Here is an 18,412-nt window from a genome sequence, read left to right as displayed (position 1 = left end):
ACACACGCGAGACAGATGGAGGGAGAGGGAGGGAGGGAGAGGGAGGGAGAGAGGGGGAGGGAGGGAGAGAGGGGGAGGGAGGGAGAGAGGGGGAGAGGGAGAGAGAGAGAGAGAGAGAGAGAGAGAGAGAGAGAGAGAGAGAGAGAGAGAGAGAGTCCGGAAACGAGCGAACACTAAGGTCGCACGTTCGAATCCTGCCTAGGGCATGGATGTGTGTGATGTCCTTATGTTAGTAGGTTTAAGTAGTTCTAAGTTCTAGGGGACTGATGACCTCGGATGTTGAGTCCCATAGTGCTCCGAGCCATTATTAAGGTAAAAACATTGTTCTCTATCAAAATTATTCATTTGCTAACTATGACTATCAGTAGTTAGTGCCTTCAGTAGTTAGAATCTTTCATTTAGTTGGCAGTATTGGCGCACGCTGTATTGCAGTAGTTTCAGTAACGAAGATTTTTGTGAGCTAAGTGTTTCATGAAAGGTATAGGTTATTGTTAGTCGGAGCCATTCTTTTGTAGGGATTATTGAAAGATTGCGTTGCGCTAAAAAAATATTGTGTGTCAGTTTAGTGATGATCAGAGTAGGTAAAGATAGTTACGTTCAGTTTTATTCAGCTGTCTTTGTATCAAATAACGAAGAAGTTTACCAGCACAGTCATTCATAATTTTTCTGAGGGGAAGTTTTAAAAGCATAGAATTAATGTGATACTTTGAATTTGGGAAACTAATATATCAATACCAGGTTTGATGGAAGTCGTTGCAGTTCTCTGGGCGGTCTGAAGTGTTTAAGATTCTGATTCTGTTTTTACTCTCTGCGTGTTTTACTCTTAAAAATAACTATTCATAAAAGTACGAGCTTCTTAACTAAAGATAAGAGGTATATAACGCATGACTGTGCAACAAAAGACTTTTGTCTCTGGGCTGGTATGATTTTGGAAAGACCAACGAAGATACACTACCAAATTTTTCTTTCAGTAGGATGTGGACCTCAACACACTGCATTCCATTTGAAAATCTGCTTGCCACGTATCTGTAGTGCCTATAGTATTTGTAGAAGAAAATTTAAATGGAAAAATTATTATTTTTTCGAAAATTCTGCTACCGACTTTCAAGTTATTGCATCAGATCAGAAAGTATATCTGAATATTTCATTCCGTTTTTAGGATAATGTTTCCGTTTTTCATAATTTCACATAGACGCTATTATATGATTTTTTTTGTTTTTTTTTTTTACCGATCGATGCTCACACTGATTGTTGCTTTGGGCTGCATTCGGCCCATGGGCCGCGGGCTGGACACCGCTGCCCTAGACTGAAACCAAAGCTGCAAACCCACGCCGAAACAATGAATTAATTCTTCTTTTGAGGGAGACCACTTCGGCATTGCGCCATTTAATTAAAAACACTCAATGGCTCCCAGAACTTTTTTTCAAAATAGTTCGGCAAATAAATGCAGATTTTCGCGTTTATGTGCAATACTGACGTAATATAATTTACACGGAGAAAAAGGTGTTTTTTACTGGCGTCACATAAGAACTGTAGAATTTGCAATCGTGACTATTCACCACGTCGAAAACCCGAAGGGATATTATAGCTCAAAGAATTGGAAGTATATTGTGGTTGCTGTAACAGTGTAGGATCTTTAATTTAGCTCGTAATATTACGAGTGGTTCACACACGCACGCACGCACACACACACACACACACACACACACACACACACACACACACACACACACAATATCTTAGTGTGTGATATTTTCATTGCACTAATCGACACGATCGGGCAGCGTTATATTCGTTCATACAGTAAACTTAACACTTTATTGCAAACCGAAAATATACTTGGCAGTCGACTTAGCCTTCGGCAGCCCATTTACTGAGAGGGACAATTCTCTTTCATTTTTTTTTTTTAACGTGAATTTAATTTACGAAGTATGTGGCTGCTACAGACGAGCGATGCACTGATTTAATTATATTACTTGTAACATGGTTTTATTGTCCTCATCCTTTTCTTGGTGGCGTTGACAATAACGTTCTGTGTGCCACTGATCTGCAGTGATGGACTGTTGCACCTCTCTCCACATCCCATCATGTCCATAGAGCCACTCGCTCGCCCCGGGGCAGGGTCGTAGAAGTTGCAGCCCGGCGAACAAGAATGGTATATCTCTGTCAGCTAAAAACGCCCAGACCACCCTGGGTCGCAGGCACCGAGCAAATATTCTTTCTTCGCCAACAAGTCCTATATCTGCTGTTCCCTGTATCAGACTTTATCCTCTTGACATACAATCTTCTACAGTATTACGGTAGTCTCTGAGAATCCGGTTCCAGTCGGGTCTGCCTGCCTCAGCCCGCCCCCTCTCCCCCCCCCCCCTCTCTCTCTCTCTCTCTCTCTCTCTCTCTCTCTCTCTCTCTCTCTCTCCCCCCCCCCCCCCCCCCCCCCTCTGAATTCCTTTTCTACCTGTCAACCGAGAGCGAGGTAACATGCCACGTGCGTCTCAACATTTCACTGTCAGCTGTCTGCCTTTCACAGCCAGCCACACCGCCCAAGTTCTGAACGGTCGGCTACAGATGCCGTGAAGTGATGCTTACGCGTCCAGTAGTTGTTTGACCGAGATTATGTTTCTGGCTAAACGCTAGAAGATTTATGATTAACTCCCTCGTTAACACTTCACTGCTATGGCACATAATCCGGATTACACATACCAAGAATCTCACCGGTAATGCCACAGAAGCAACAATCGATAGAGGAAGGAGATTCCAGAATTTTGTACAGTTATCCGAAAAACATGGAGGAAAATTAAGCTCTATTAAATTTTTGTTTTTTTTTACGTTGCGATGCATAGGTCATTTTCGAGAAGATGTTTCAGCCAGTGAAGTATGTGTTTTTTATTTCAATTTATTTGTTCATTAATGTATTTAGCGTAAATCAGCCGCCTTTGTATTATGGCACTTCATGAGACAGCTGTTGTTTTGGGAATAGATATAATGTACAGTAAAATGAGCCTCTTTATACCCGGGATCGCTATGGAGGAGGAGGAGGAGGAGGAGGAGGAGGGTGAGAGTGAGAGCCTAGTTTTAACGCTCCGTCGACGATTAAGGTATTACAGACGGCTCTCAATTATGGAAGAAAATAGACCTTATCCTGATAATTCATTTACCTTGAACGATTTTGGAAAACTACGAAAATTCTAATTCTGGATGCTAAATCTGGAGCACGTGAACCGTCATCGTCCCGTATGCGACATCAGTATGCTCACCACTGCACCTTCTCTCTCTCTGCCCTACGTTGCTAAGACATGCTAGATCGTTGTCATACCAAAGAGGCTAGCTTCCTCGATTCCTAGTTATGGAACAAATTTTCGTCACCGCTCTTTGACATTCAAAGGAAGACCATCGGTGTCGTGAAATTTCTAATCGTCAGACTGTCTGCCAATTACACAAGTTGGAGCGGACGTTATTTTAATGATGATGATGATGATATTATTATTGTGTATCAATGTAACTGCCAAGTTTACGAATAACAAATTGTCTCATTTAACATTAAACTCATTTCATTTCCTTTACTGGTGTCTAGGTCTCGCATTTATTCACAGAATGGTTTACATACATAGAAACATGATGAGGCACCACTGATCGTTTGTTATGCGTTTGTTCCGTGGCACAGTGCCAACGAATGACATGTGATGACATTTCATGTTGGTAAGAAAATTGGAGCTATCTAGCTAATGGTTCATAGCGGTTTCCCAAGAACTTTAAACCCCAATTTCTCGCGCCATAGCGAGGACATGAATCGCTACTGGTGGTTACAAATTGGTTCGGACAAGGGCATTCGGAGTGGCAGATCCCATCTTTGGGTTCCATCTCCGACATCTGTTGCAGTTCCACAATAATCCAAGGTATCACAAACACAGCTGTACACGCAAACACAGCTGTACACGGCAGTCGCCCACTCGACCCAGGTAAGTGTTTTTATGAACTACTACTGAGTTTTAGATCATATCAGTTACCGACGTTTCGGCTACTATTGCAAGTGACCTCCTCACGGATATGTAACACATAGTCCACTGCCCGTTTTATACGATGAGGGTAATGCTGACTGTTGGAGCTCTGCTGTCTGTGACACTTACTATCCGCTTCAGGAAAGCAGTGTTACAACACAAACTGAGCAGCACTGAGACTTATTGTAATATATAACCCTGGGCTGCTCAGTACAAAACAATGTACTCTTAGAGATACACAATGAAGCGAGGGCCCTTCTGTCGAAAACAACGCTGTGGGGATTACGAATTTCTCGGTAAGAAACTTGCACCAATTTCCCACACACGCTGAATCTATGCCAATCGGCCATCTTTCTTCACTAACGCCTTAGCCGTGTCTAGAACGGCACGTTCCACGAAACTGGAATCAGCAACTAAATGACGGGACGGGACGGAAATCTGTATTTGTTATTCACTTCTACAGATAAACGAATGATCACAGTTTCAGGAAAACTGTACGATTTATTCAAGAGAGAGAGAGCTTCGCAAATTGAGCAAGCCAGTAACACACTGGTCCTCCTCTGGCCTGTATGCATGTAGTTATTCCTCTTGGCATTATTCATAGAATTGTTGGATGTCCTCCTGAGAGATGCCGTGCCAAATATGTGGCGAGTCTAATGGAGAACTCGAAACATTGTAGAATACGTTTGGCAGCTAGGTCTTCATTATTTCCAGGGGTAGTGCAGAATTATCCTACTAAATTTACTCGCTAACAACAGTATTTTGTTATTTCGATATACATCCCCAATGATCGTCACATAAGCGGTGACATACAGGTATAAAAGTTCAAGTTTTTGAGCCCAAAAAGCTCTATGCAACAGGAACTGCAGATCATTTTGCCATTTTCATTGCGAAATTGCCGGCTTATTCATGTCTGTGGTAATAATAGAGGGCTGTTTGCCTGGATTGTCAGCTAGTCTAGTGAAAGGTGTTTGTTACTGCGAGTGAGGTCTGGTTTGTTTTCGGTTCTTATCTCGATAGAGGCAGATAGACTATCAGTAAAGCAATTTTAATAAATTCTCGCACCCCCAATACGTTTTATTAGTGCCTTTATTCTGTACCGGCGCCCTATGGATGCCAATATGAAACTCTTGTAGAATATCACACTTGAAACGATAATTAAATGGACACCCTAGCTGCAAACAGTCGTTGATGTACTTCATTAGGGGCATGTTGAAAATGTGTGCCCCGACCGGGACTCGAACCCGGGATCTCCTGTTTACATGGCAGACGCTCTATCCATCTTATCCATCTAAGCCACCGAGGGCACAGAGGATAGCGCGACTTCAGGGACTTATCCCTTGCACGCTCCTCGTGAGACCCACATTCCCAACATGTCCACACCACTACATTCGAGTGCGCCTAAGAGATGTTTGCCCATCATACTCATTACTCGTGGCAGATTGATCTACCGGTCGGGGCACACATTTTCATCATGTCCCTAATGAAGTACATCAACGCCTGTTTGCAGCTAGGGTGTCCATTTAATTATCATTTCATTTCTAGCGAAGCTCCATGGTCATCTACGTTAACTGTTCTTTCGCGAACAGATACGATCGTCTTGTATAATTTCACACTTGTTACTGCCTACTTTTTCCGCTTCTGTCAATAACTGAATTGACGTAAGTGTGGCACAATGATTTTTAACTAAAATTTCGTTATGAATCTTCACGCGTTGCTGAACTTTAACACTCACTGTAGGTCAACAGCAGTAATCCAATGTGACTGGTCTGAACGTTGGCACAGACCGTTCCGCGGCCGAATGTGCAAAATATTTTGCTAATTCGTAGCGATCTGGGGTTCTTTCTCTTACTAAAACCGTTATGTTATCTCGATAAGCTGAAATTCATTTTTATTAGCACAGTTCATACTAATTAGCGTTTCTTCTTTCATTTATATCTTACATTTACGTGTCATGTTTAACACAGTAATCAGCATTAATATAGTCTCACACATGACTGAAAATAGTCTGACAAAGTTCGGATAGTTTTTCCATTTCAAGCCTGTGCATAGTATGTTGGTAGCATTTCGTCGCCTTACCTGTTATGCTGAGTAGCAGACTTTAAAGCTGTGCGGATCAGCACAACGAAAAGGCGAGGGGTCTAGCTCGTTTTGTCCACGACTGTACATGACATCTATTGATTTCCACCACATCTGGGTAATGTCTTCGTGGTGCATCTTTTTTTGTCTCGAGAGTATTCCAATTATGTGAGTAATGAAGTCTAGATGAAGGTGTTATTTCTCTTCAGATGCTATAGACCAGTTTCAGATCTAGTTATCTAAAAGCTCGTCGCAGCACCTGAGTTGACGACGCAGCACTGTGGTCGCCCAGCGGTGTCTGCTTTACCAGGAGGTCGCGGGCAGGCGCAGAGCCCTCCGCTGCCAGCGGCAGCCTGGCCCCGCCACGGCTCGTTTACGACCGGCAGGCGCCGGCGCCGATCTGGGCTGAGCTGCTGTGGGCGGACAGCCCGCTCACAGAGGAAGCCTTCATTCCCAGCACTGCCCCAACCACGAGCTAAGTGGGACCGAACACGCGAGCTAACGAAGCCCCGTACAGTGGGCGTTTATGGAGGCGGCGCACTCTCCACAGGTAACTCCAACTTCACGGACGGTTAACATCCGCCCTGTCTGCCAGTAGCCGGCCATTCAAGTCTCTAAATTGCATTCCAACATTCGCTCCGTACGAATTAAGTCTCTCACGTTGGAACATCAAACTTGCCTCTAAGTTAATTGATCTGGTTTCTGCGTCGAATTCCATACTCTGCACAACACCCGTGTCAGAGGGTACTTCCCACTGCCCAAGTTGTCAGCACTTTTTACTATTTCATTCACGTACGGAGCGTGGTATGGAAGTCTGTTTAATGACAGGGTGCACATAGGTATTTAATCTTATCTTGTATTCACGATCCGTATGCATGGAGCCGTAGTATAATCCTGTATTCATCATTTCGAACTGATTCTTGAAATTTTGGAAAGTAGGCTTTCTTGTGATTTCTACTGTCTGCCAGTTCAATCACTTTAACATCTCTGTGACTCCCTTCCATGAGTCAAGAACTGACCATTCGTGCTGTCATCCTCTTCATACGATCCCCTACTAGTCCTATTTTGTGCGGGATACACACAATAAACATTAGTAGCTTGTTCGGTTCTCACTCGGTTTATTAAGTACCAAATCCATAAACCAAACATCCTGGTTGTTATACGAAGTAGTTTCTTTGTGCTGAAAGTGATTTATTTGTGACAATACTGGGAGAAATACCACAACGCACACCCCTTCGCATACGACATTAGAAGTAGCCTTTCCCCACTCACCTCTCTCACCTAACTGGCTGAGAGAACTTCCCAGGCAGGCGGAAAAGTACAGATACCTAACTACACCATACCTACAGAAGCGCTCAGCAGTCAAATTATTGCTCGGAACAAGGGCGTTTTTATAGCACTGCGATCTTTCCGCTTGGCACGTACTGACAGGGCATTTCTTAGGCGTTTCATGTTCCATCTCGTTTTCATTTTGCGCAAATTCTGTTTGTTTTGAAAAATTCTGTGTGTTGCTTCACCTAAACAAATCAAACTCCGACAGCTTTGGAATGAATCTTACTGAGCAGCAATCGAACCGCAACACAAACAGTACGAGAAGCACCTCCACTACTACTCCGGAATTTAACAAAAAATGGTTCTGAGCACTATGGGACTTAACTTCTGATGTCATCAGTCCCCTAGAACCTATAACTGCTTAAACCTAACCAGCCTAAGAACATCACACACATCCGTGCCCGAAGCAGGATTCGAACCTGTGACCGTAGCGGTCGCGCGGTTCCAGACTGAAGCGCCTGCAACCGCTCGGCCACTTCGGCTGGCGCGGGATTTAACAGCTTACATTTTCTAGTAACAGTCATCATTTACTATGTTTATTTGTGTTCTGGTTCAAATGTAATTACACCGAGCATCTTTCGTTATGGTTGAGAGCCTTTGCAGAGTCAGAAACTTTTCAGCTTAGTACTAGGCGACTTGGTACTGAGATATAGGGAGTCCTCGCTTCGGAGGCAATTTGCAGTTCCGGAAATATTTTTACTACCAAGGGGCAGCGTCCGAAAAGGTTTGGTCACAAACTGAGGATGCAGACTGTGAGACAGTACGTGCCACAGAAAAACGCAAAAGGCTAGACTATGTGAAAGTGTGTGATTATGTTTATATCGAGTACAGCTGGTAACTTGTTTGTCAAGTACAAGGTACTTCGCCGCGCATACATGGAGATTATTCGAAGAAGATCACCAGTACTTTTAACTAAACATTGTAATAGAGCTGCCTGTGAGACGAAGGATCAGAATTATTCCATGCACATTTCGTACGTACACTGAAAGTACACACAGATAGTCAGAAGATTACTGACTTGTATTCGTTCTCATACTCTTATTGTAAAATTAGAAGTGTGGGTGGCAAATTCATGATGCTCTCCTTGGAATAACAAAACCAGAATTAGTGAGGTGTGTAAGTGAAGCAGCAGGTGTTTTTTCCGTTAAGTATCGCGCAAAAGCACAAAATGTAAGTGTATTCATACGTTGCAGCACTTGGACAGGGAAGACTTATTGCACGATGTATGGATTAGACTAAAAATACAATTTAAAATTGACGTTTAACCCGCGATTTTTAAGATTCTTATGGTTTAAACACTGAATTCCTAAGACCGAGCATTTCGCGTGTTGTCTGATGCGGTCACGACGAACTACGCTTGCCAATTTCAGCTCATCGAGAAGATGAGCACACCTGGCAGCATTTTAATACTGAAATTTTATGCTATGTGTCTTCATGGATTGAAAGTGCAAATTAATCTTCTCGTTGAACAGAAGTAAGCCCTTCCACACTGTCTCGGAATTTTGTAAAATACGGCGTAATTGTCATTTGGACAACACCGTGACTGACGAAGACTTATTTTCGTGGATGAGTGTGTCTCCGGATCGCAATGACAGTTGTCGGCCACACTATTACTCGATTCGACTGTAAGGTAGAACTACGTTCATATCAAATGTGGCAGAATGAAGAACCGCGGATCAACTGACGCTCTTTATGCTGCCACATATGAAATGGATATCATTTTAGCTTATAGGCGAAATGAGTGACTGTGTGACTAGCAACTGTGACTATCGTTTTGACAAACGAAAGAAAGAAAGAACCATTTCGCAATATTCTTTCCATCCAACAGATGGGAAGAAACTTCTGAAATACAACATATTAATGGTTATGGCTTTTCTATTCTTCAAAGAAAATTTTATGTTGTAACCTGCTTTTATCTTCTTCTTTAAATGAAGAAGCTACTGTCTTAGTTGAAACGCTTTTTAGTTATTTGGCTAATGGATTAGAACTAGGGCGTGTATATAGGCTTTACTATTACTCCTGGAGAAAATCTGTTCCGAGACCAACACATCTAGGAGTACATTCGTGCAATGTGGGCAAACTACGAGACCTCCCTATGTAGTACCATCTTTCGAATATGAATCCATATACGAAATTATGGTTGGAGCCTGGCTGCAGGGCGAGGACTTATTTGAACTTTACGTCGAACTAGAAAGCCGCGTAATAGTGGTAGTAAACGGGGAACATAATATGGAATCACTCAATGGCCCAGGTATACACACTGATTTACACAAAAGAACGTTGAACCAAACGAAACTGGAAACGTTGAACCAATGTGTAACAGTATACACGCGACTCAATTACGCACCTTGGAGTAATTAATACAATCACTGTTTACATCATCACAACTATGTTTGTAACATTGCTGTAGTAAAATCAAACGGATTTTAATGTTAACACGAACAACTGAATGGAGAGATATTAAACATAAGTAACTTAGTACTGCAAAGTAATTACGTAAGTACATGGACATGAGGCGCCCTACTCTCCACGGAAGACGCAGAAACTAGACTTATCTGAGGGAAGTTTATAGCGTCGTGTAGGCAAGAGGGTCCCACCGGTAGAGAGAAGGTTCCGTGATCTAATGATGTCCACGAATGCTCGTCACAGTACAGTGATGTGCTTCAATGTGGTTGTTATGTAACTAGGACTCTCGAAACGCAAAACAGGGAAGCTACTGGAATCGCGAAGCAGCGGAAAAGCGATAAAACAAACAGTCCTGTCACAAGCTTGCCAGCGATACCAGTCGGCGGACTGCGTTGTCTTGATCAGGCAGCAGATCCACAACGCTCGGCCGTTGCTGCACAAACAAACCGCTACCACAGAACTGACGTACTGCATTCATGATCACTAATACGAAAACTTGGCAGTTATTCAGAGACTATCGATTTCCTATTGGCCGCGAGTCATCTGCGTAAATACAACTTGCAGTATCTACTTATCGTATCCACGCACATATGATGAACCTCAACTTAATTTCACGTAGTGGTGGAGGTCGTGTTGTCTTCGTTATCATCATCATCATCATCATCATCATCATCATCATCATCATCATCATCATCATCATCATCATCATCATCGCTCTGAAGAAGAGTTTGACGCAGCTCTTCACGCCCGTCCATCCTATGCAAGCCTCTTCACCTCTGCATAACTGCTACAACGTACACCAATTTGAAACTGCTTACGGTGGTCACGCCTTGATGTCCCTCTACAGCTGTTACCGAAACAGTTCCTTCCATTGCTCAATTGAGACCTGGCATCAACCGAATCCTCCTCCTCGCCAGACTGTGCCATGAATTCATTCGATTCAGTACTCCCTCACTGGTCATCAGCACCACCCATCTTATCTTCAGAACTGCTCTGTGGCGCTACAACCGAATATCTGTTCACTTTTTTTTCACTTTCGTACAAGCCTAGACTACAGACAAATACTGTCGGAGAGTAAGGACTACCTCGCATTTAATTATGTGTTAGGCGTTTATTCAGAAAAAATTTTTTGGTTGTTGTTGCGAGTCTGTGTTTTATATCCTCTCTTCTTCCTTGGACTGTTATTGTGCTGTCCAAACAGCAAAACTGGTCTGCTACCATTAGTCTCTCATTTCCTAATCGGATTTCCTCGGTATCACCAGATTTAAATCGACTACTCCAGTAGACCTACCCTTTCTTTTTTGTTATTTGTCATATTGCAATCTTTGTACATGACGCTACACATTCCGTTCTGCTGTTCCTCCAAGTCCTTGCCGTCTGATGAAGTAACAATATCATTGGAAGACATCGAAGTTTTTATTACCTCTTCCTGAGCCATAATTTTCTTCGCGAATTTCTTCCTCGTTTCCTTTACTAGTTGCTGAAGGTACAGGTTTACAACATTGTCTCACTGCCTATTTAATACATCTCTTTCACATCCTCAGACTCTTACAACTACAGAATTGTTTGTGTCTGAATTGTGAATAACCTTTGGTTCCCTGTATTTTATTCCTACAGCCTCAGAATTTTAAGCAGTGTATTGCAGTCAAGACGTTGCCTACCAGGAATGATAATATCATGGGCTACTGAAACTGAGGTGGATCTTTATCTGTTTAGCAACCAAAATATTTTATCTGAGTACTGAATGCAACAGAAGTATTGAGAAAATGTATTTACATCGGCAACTTTGAAGAAAATAAGATTCAATTTTGCGTCCCTTTGGCGACGTGGCGATCAGAGACGGCGCACAAGCTCTTGTTAGAGAGGGTCAGGAGAGAATCATACCCGCATTCGGTTACTAAATATAGGGAAGTCACGAAAAAACCTTGACTGCATCGGTTTCACGAATTGTAGTTGCATTCTGCGCGCTGTCCGGTAGCAGCCTTGAAGTGGAAAGCTATGGGAAGGAGGTGAATCTCTCGTTTGAGTCAGTTATGTCACTAGGTGCACACAGACCACGACTGGGCATTGGTCGCTTTGTCACCTTCACACTTTATTACCATTTTACTTGATCGTGTGTAACATTTACGTGAATTTGATGAAACGTAATGCCTACTGACCGCTTCCGAGCGCAAGTCCAATTTTAAAACCGCACAACCGATGATAAGCAATGCATGCGAGTAGAAAAGAAGTGGACAAGTCAAGAGTCCATGTATAATTACAAAATTAGTCGAGTTATAACATAGGCAAACAGGTGTTTTCTCCGTATAAGACAGTTTTTGACATCTGAAAATAGAGGAATATTTCAGTACATATTGGCTTATCTAATTGAGCTGTTTAGTGACATCAATCATATACGCTGAACTTTTAATTGTCCTTAAACGTTCTTATAACTTACGAGAATGTTGCCGATAACGTCATCGCCAACCGATAGTATTTCGACAGGTGGCTGTTCTGTCATTTACTTATACATTCATTTATTTTCTGCCTTGAAAATGAGAGTATGGTAACCTGACAAAATGTCGGCTGTTATCGAGGAGGTTACCCTGCTGCATCACCGTAAGTTATATCAAATTGTATACGTAGGGAGCAGCTAATGTTTCAAATTGTCCTTCCCTGTTGCAAGCTTAAGACACTAGTCATCATCGAAATCATGATGGATTATAAGTATTAATGCTAAGTTTATTTTCATGGCCTGATGACGGTCTTTTAGAGAGAACCTGGTGGAGCAATAAAGTGACTTCCGTAAAGTTTACGACAGTTCTGCTGTCTTACTTTGGGACGGCGATGTTGGTGAACGTCGTCCGCTCAATTTCCTGGCGAAGATGTAATAGTTTTTCCCTACATGTCGGCCACACGGCCGAGCACTGTTGTGCATGGAGTGTCTAAGCACGCCAGGATCGGTGGCATTGTAATAGCAGAGGCGGAGGGACGTAGGGGGAACGGCCGGCGGCTGCCGTGTCCGGAGCCGAATCAGCTCTGACGGAAGCCAAACAGCGGCCGTCGGGCACGGCTCGTTGAGCACGCTGGAGCCCGTTCCGTAAACTGGCCGCGGTATTAGGCGGGCGCATTAGTTTGCGCCTCGGCTGCTCGTTCAACTACCGACAGCTCACCTAGTCTCGTCGGGTATTGCGTTCGAGTCGCTCATCTTCGTCTACTTACGCCTGGGACACTCACTTTAGGGCTAACTAGGATGTTTATGTGACCGTTGTTCTCTGCCATCATTCGGATTTAGGCTTTCATTGAGAAAAAAAGGCGTACGCTTACGGTAAGAGCATTCTAAACCAAAAAGCGTTACGGTCGAAGAAACCTTTACGGGGATGAAGTCTGAGGGTTCAGTCCCACGCAATATATAGAGTTCTTGCAATAATACTTCATGTGTTTGAAGTTTCCGAGTCACAAGTATATGAATAACAGCGGAAATAAAATTTTATTTTCTCGCTTCCTTTCCGTTTCAGTAAGCCTATTGTCGATAGTTATCTATAAAAGTTTCCCACTCTAACGACTACAGGTTGTGCAGTCATAAAGGAAGTGTGCTTGTGTCACAGATGCAGCTGATAGGTGTCCTGTACTGGTGTTGGCAGTTATAGTCACTGGAAAAGGCGCCTCTAATACTTTCTCCCAAAAGATTCGTGGCAGCACTCTAAATGTTTCGTCAGCTGTGTCAAGAGCAACGCCACGAGTTAGCAGGTGTTTGACGTATCACCCAATAAGTTTTCCTAAGACCGTAGAAATGTCTACAACGAGGATCGCATCCTGTGGGGCAAGAACGACAACGCGTTACGGAGACACGTCGCTTTACAATTATACAACGCAGGATCCGTTTGTCTAGGATGTTGTGAGACCGGAAATTGCAAAGGACCATTTGCAGTCTACCTTTCTCCTTAGCGTAGATAAAAAGGGGGCGATCCAAGCGCAAATTTTAGTGCATGTTAGAAATCACTCCCACTATTAGGACCGTCACAGAGTTCCGTCGGATCATTATTCACTCTGGATGAAGTATATGTAAATCAATATGTCTTTGAAAAATCCACCCTTGAAAGAAGAACATAGCACACGTTATTCACATGGGAACAATAGTCGAGACAATAATCAATTAGAAACACGAACTCCACGCGTCGTTAGAGAAGCACGAAACAATTTAATTTAGGGAACTTTATACCTCTCACGGGGAGACCACCACCACCACCACCACCACCTTTACTATTATTAATATAACACGTTCACAAACATAAAAGAAATTCAACCCAATAGCTTAATTCAAAAACAGTGAATAAAAAATGAATTTGTCAGAAGGATTATGAAGTTACGTAATTATCAGAGAATCACACAGGACATTTTTAGACTAACATACCTGTATTTCGATATGAATTAACAATAATGTAAGTTTGTCTGCAGAAGGCTCAGTAGAACAATACTGTTGTGGAACAGCATCAGTAAGATTTACAAAAACACGTCATAATAACAGAAGAGTCATAATGAGTACCAAACACACGAGAAGACGTCAGCTTCGTCCCGAGTCTGACAGACAACGGACGCTCAGAGCGTCCGATTCTTCCCAGCTTATTTTAGTACTTACTGATAAGAAAATTTAGTTTCACTTACATATGTAGGTATCGGACAATCTGTCTCGTCATGCTTTGTATTATGGGCCACTGGTTCTACTGAGATTAATAACGTAGTGTAAAGCATTGAACATGCTGACTAACTATTCAACAACTCTGTTGCGTGCTTGTACGTTTGCCTAACGTGTTTCCACTACGCTCGACAGAGTGTCCCGCTAACAGAACAGCCGTTTCCAGGTGACCGCAGGCGTACATCCAGTCAGCACTGTCACCTTTTTCTTGTCATTAGTAAAATACTTCCGAAATCTATTTTTCACCAAAATGTCACAGGAATCCGGAAACATACAGTTGTCTCTCTTCACACATTTAGGACAAGCAACGCAATAGTTTCGACAGATGTGTTAATTGGTTCACGATAATTCTTATCTGCACAGAGTTCAGTGCAAGACTCACCTCTAAAGAAATTTTGTTTGGTCAAAATGTGACGAAAGTGATGGTGTCGAATATAAGACTGACGGCTGTTATACGAATTCAAATACAATGTGGCAGCCTTAGACCATACAAGAATGCAAAACTTCCGCCATCGTGCAAGTGTGTCAGCTCCTGCAATGAGTAACAGAGGATGGTGGCGCTTTTAGCCACGCGCAGCCATCAAGGATTTCGTTCTCTTTGATTTCCCTAAATCGCTTGAGCAAAATGTCGGGTACGTTCCTATGGAAAGGCTCGTTCGATATGCTTTCCCATGCTGTGCTTGCTATCTATCTCTCATGGCCTCTTCGTGAACGGGATGTTAAAATCAAATTCCCTTTATTTTCCAAATATTTTAAGTGAAACTTCAAGAATTGTTGTATCTGTTCCATTAAACATTCCATGGAGTTTAGTTTTCCTTCTACTTACGGCCCTAGGGAAACTAACTTGGTGGATAATTAATGATTAATGATTATCAAACATTTGCCGGGTCTCTCTCTCTCTCTCTCTCCCCCACCCTCTCTCTCTCTCTCTCTCTCTCTCTCTCTCTCTCTCTCTCTCTCTCTCTCTCTCTCCCACCCTCCCTCCCTCTCAAACTTACTGGACTTCAGAACAGATTTTCAAACAAAAAGTCATAAAATATGTAGTGTACACTCCGAACAGAAATTCGTTTAATTTTTGTAAGTATACAACACCGGTACTGTTCTGATGGTACTAACCAAATATCTATGCTAGAACGAACCTCATTTTAGTCTGATGCTCGCAATTCGTTGTGTGTTCGCTTACGTTACTTGCAAAATTTCTTTCGGGTTCTCCTTCGTTAGACGTGAAGTCACTGTAAATGAAGTGTAATTTTTTGAAGCCACAGAATGCCGATCCATCTATGTACGTTATATATAAGCTGAGCTATTTAAAAAAATTCTGCTCCTTCCATCCTGTTGACAAGTATGTGGTATGTGGAATCATTTTTTTGTCTGAACCGCAGCATGAGCTGCAATGAAACTCCCGCAGTATGTCTCGGCCAATGTTGTCCATTATTCTGACAAAAATTCAATGCGAGCGAGCGAGCGAGCGAGCCTCTGTCTCTCTCTCTCTCTCTCTCTCTCTCTCTCTCTCTCTCTCTCTCTCTCTCTCTCTGTGTGTGTGTGTGTGTGTGTGTGTGTGTGTGTGTGTGTGTGTGTGTGCCGCGCGCGCGCATGGGAAATTAATAATCTCGGTAAGCGCCAGGCTGAGAACCACGTTTGCATTAAAAGCAGTAACTCAGTTTTTAATACGTGTCGGTCTTCTCATTTCCCCGAACGACTTTTCGTTGTCTCAAGAAACCCTTTCTTTCCTGAGAAATACAGTGAAGTCAAACGTAGGGCTTTGCGGAGCTGTCCTGCGGTTTTACACTTACGCTGGTGAAGTGCTTGAATTTGTGGTACATGTTTGTAACGCACCTTCTTATCCATTGCGGCTATAAGAGGCCTCTATTGTCAGACCTTTGCGCCACACAGCGTAAAATACCTGTCTGAAAGATTACAACGAGTTATGAACATTTCTTTTTTGTTCCACCTCCGATTTTTTTCCATCAATTCAAGGAATAAATATCATTATAAGGGTTAAATACATCCAATTCTTTGGTAGCACAGTACCTTATTTTCAACGAAACACTACTACAATGTAAATTAAAGGAATGCTGTTACGCCATCGAACAGTTATAATCGATGGAACTGTAGCACCATTGGTTCACAGCGTTACGAGGTTTTACAGTTTATGCTTTCAGCACCGGAGGTTTTCAATAGGTAACGATGGCCTGGACGTCATCGTTTGAATCCTGTGAATGAAGAGCTTGTATTAGTAGCGCTCTGTCGCTTTGAAATTGGCGATTACGACAGGTACATAATGACTTTATGAGCAATCAATTCAAATGCAAATCCTCTGCTATAAAATATTCCATAATGGAGTCAAAAGGTGGCTTTGCGATGCATTACGTTCCATCGACGTATTAGTGCCAGCGCTAACGCGACTGCGTCCTCTGCCTCGGAACCGTAACAAACATTTGTAATTAGACCGTAGAGTACGTACAATGTCGGAATGTGCTTAATTCCTTTTGACCCCAGTACTACCTGACAGAGTGGGTAAAATGAGGAAAATATGAAAGGCCAGAGGATACAGCTGATGGTGTCGTATTTTGTAGTGTCCCTAATAGTTCTTGTACTGTAATGATTACCGTGTGTAAGGTATTAGCCTAGATCTCTCATCACTGATCACAGAAAACGGGAAAGAGGAGGGTAGAGCCGAACTTTTATCCCAGCTGCCCCAATTCTAGTTACAGACTTGCGTCGACTCATTCATTAGCGGCAGTCTGTAGCTGTTATTAAAATTACTGGAAACCGACAAGCGCCCCGTTGCGGTTTAGTGAGTAAATCACAAAGTCAGGCCGCAGCCTAACGTTGTCCAGCTGCTTAGTGATCACAGTGTTGCAGACGATACGTGTTTTAATTCATATTCAGGTAGTCTTTGGTCAGCAGAGCACTTCCAAAACAGTCGTTCATCAAAACCCGCAATTCATTTTCTCTCCGCAATTCTGGCCAAACTGAACGCCTTTATGTGGAGGGAGGAAGAAAATGAAGAAGGGACATTAGGTGAGGCTTTAATTATTCGTTGACATGGAGGTTATTAGATCACAAGAGAGATGAGAATGATGATTACGAAAAACTATCGTAATACTGATTAAGGAAGCGTACTAACATTCAGCTTAAGTGATTTAGGGAAATCTCAAGAAACCTAAATTTGAATGGCCACACGGTTATGGGGCTCTCCTTCGTGTAGCAGTCCACTGTAAAGCACTGTAAAGCACTGCACCACCGCGCTCGGAGCGTTCCACACGATGTAAATCAGCTTGTACATGATTTGGCATAGTTAGAGGAGTGAACTGCAGCGGTATGAAAAATTTATCAGTTGATACTCTGTAGTTGCGAACGCCTTATGGTGGTGATACCTTCCACCACCACCACCACCACCACCACCACCACACCTTTATTGTTATCAGTGTGCTCTCAAATCAACGTGTGTACGTAGACATAGGATAATAAGAAAAATACATCGCAAGGAGAGTGTAAGATCAAGAAACATAATAAAGAGGTATTCACCGTATTAACTGCGGATGTATCGACATTCAAAAGCTAGAAGATATAGTGTGACAAAGTATCAGTAAAGTTAATAAAAGCCACAACAGTTGTATGTCAGTTACACGTACTACGCCACAACTGGTATCGTTCTAAATGAACATTTTCAGGTCGCACGAGTTGTGACACCGGCACATTTCTATCACTTGGTGAAAGTTAGTTATGAAGACTGTTGGTGAATTTTCGACCTCATCTAGAGACGTTCATTCAGAACAAGGCCAGGCACGGCATGCCAAACCGCACACGAGTCGTGTGTGCGGTCCGCGTTTCATTTAGTATTGCCGTGTGGCGACTTTCGATCGGCACACCTCTCTTTAGTTTGGCAAAGTCATGGTGTCCGTGCTGTTTGCTCTTCGCT

At 42.8% G+C, this 18,412-nt stretch overlaps 1 protein-coding gene across 6 annotated transcripts in view; it reads right to left on the bottom strand.

Annotated features, from left to right (window-relative positions):
• The window catches only part of LOC126365127 (peripheral plasma membrane protein CASK-like), a 1,978,716-nt gene that overhangs the window by 1,762,254 nt on the left and 198,050 nt on the right, over positions 1–18,412 (bottom strand). The gene's annotated exons all lie outside the window — the stretch shown is intronic.

This window comes from Schistocerca gregaria, chromosome 1 (genome assembly GCF_023897955.1).
Source record: "Schistocerca gregaria isolate iqSchGreg1 chromosome 1, iqSchGreg1.2, whole genome shotgun sequence".
Lineage (NCBI taxonomy): Eukaryota > Metazoa > Arthropoda > Insecta > Orthoptera > Acrididae > Schistocerca > Schistocerca gregaria.
The sequence above is the reverse complement of the archived record's forward strand: the minus strand, read 5'-3'. Positions and strand labels throughout refer to the sequence as shown.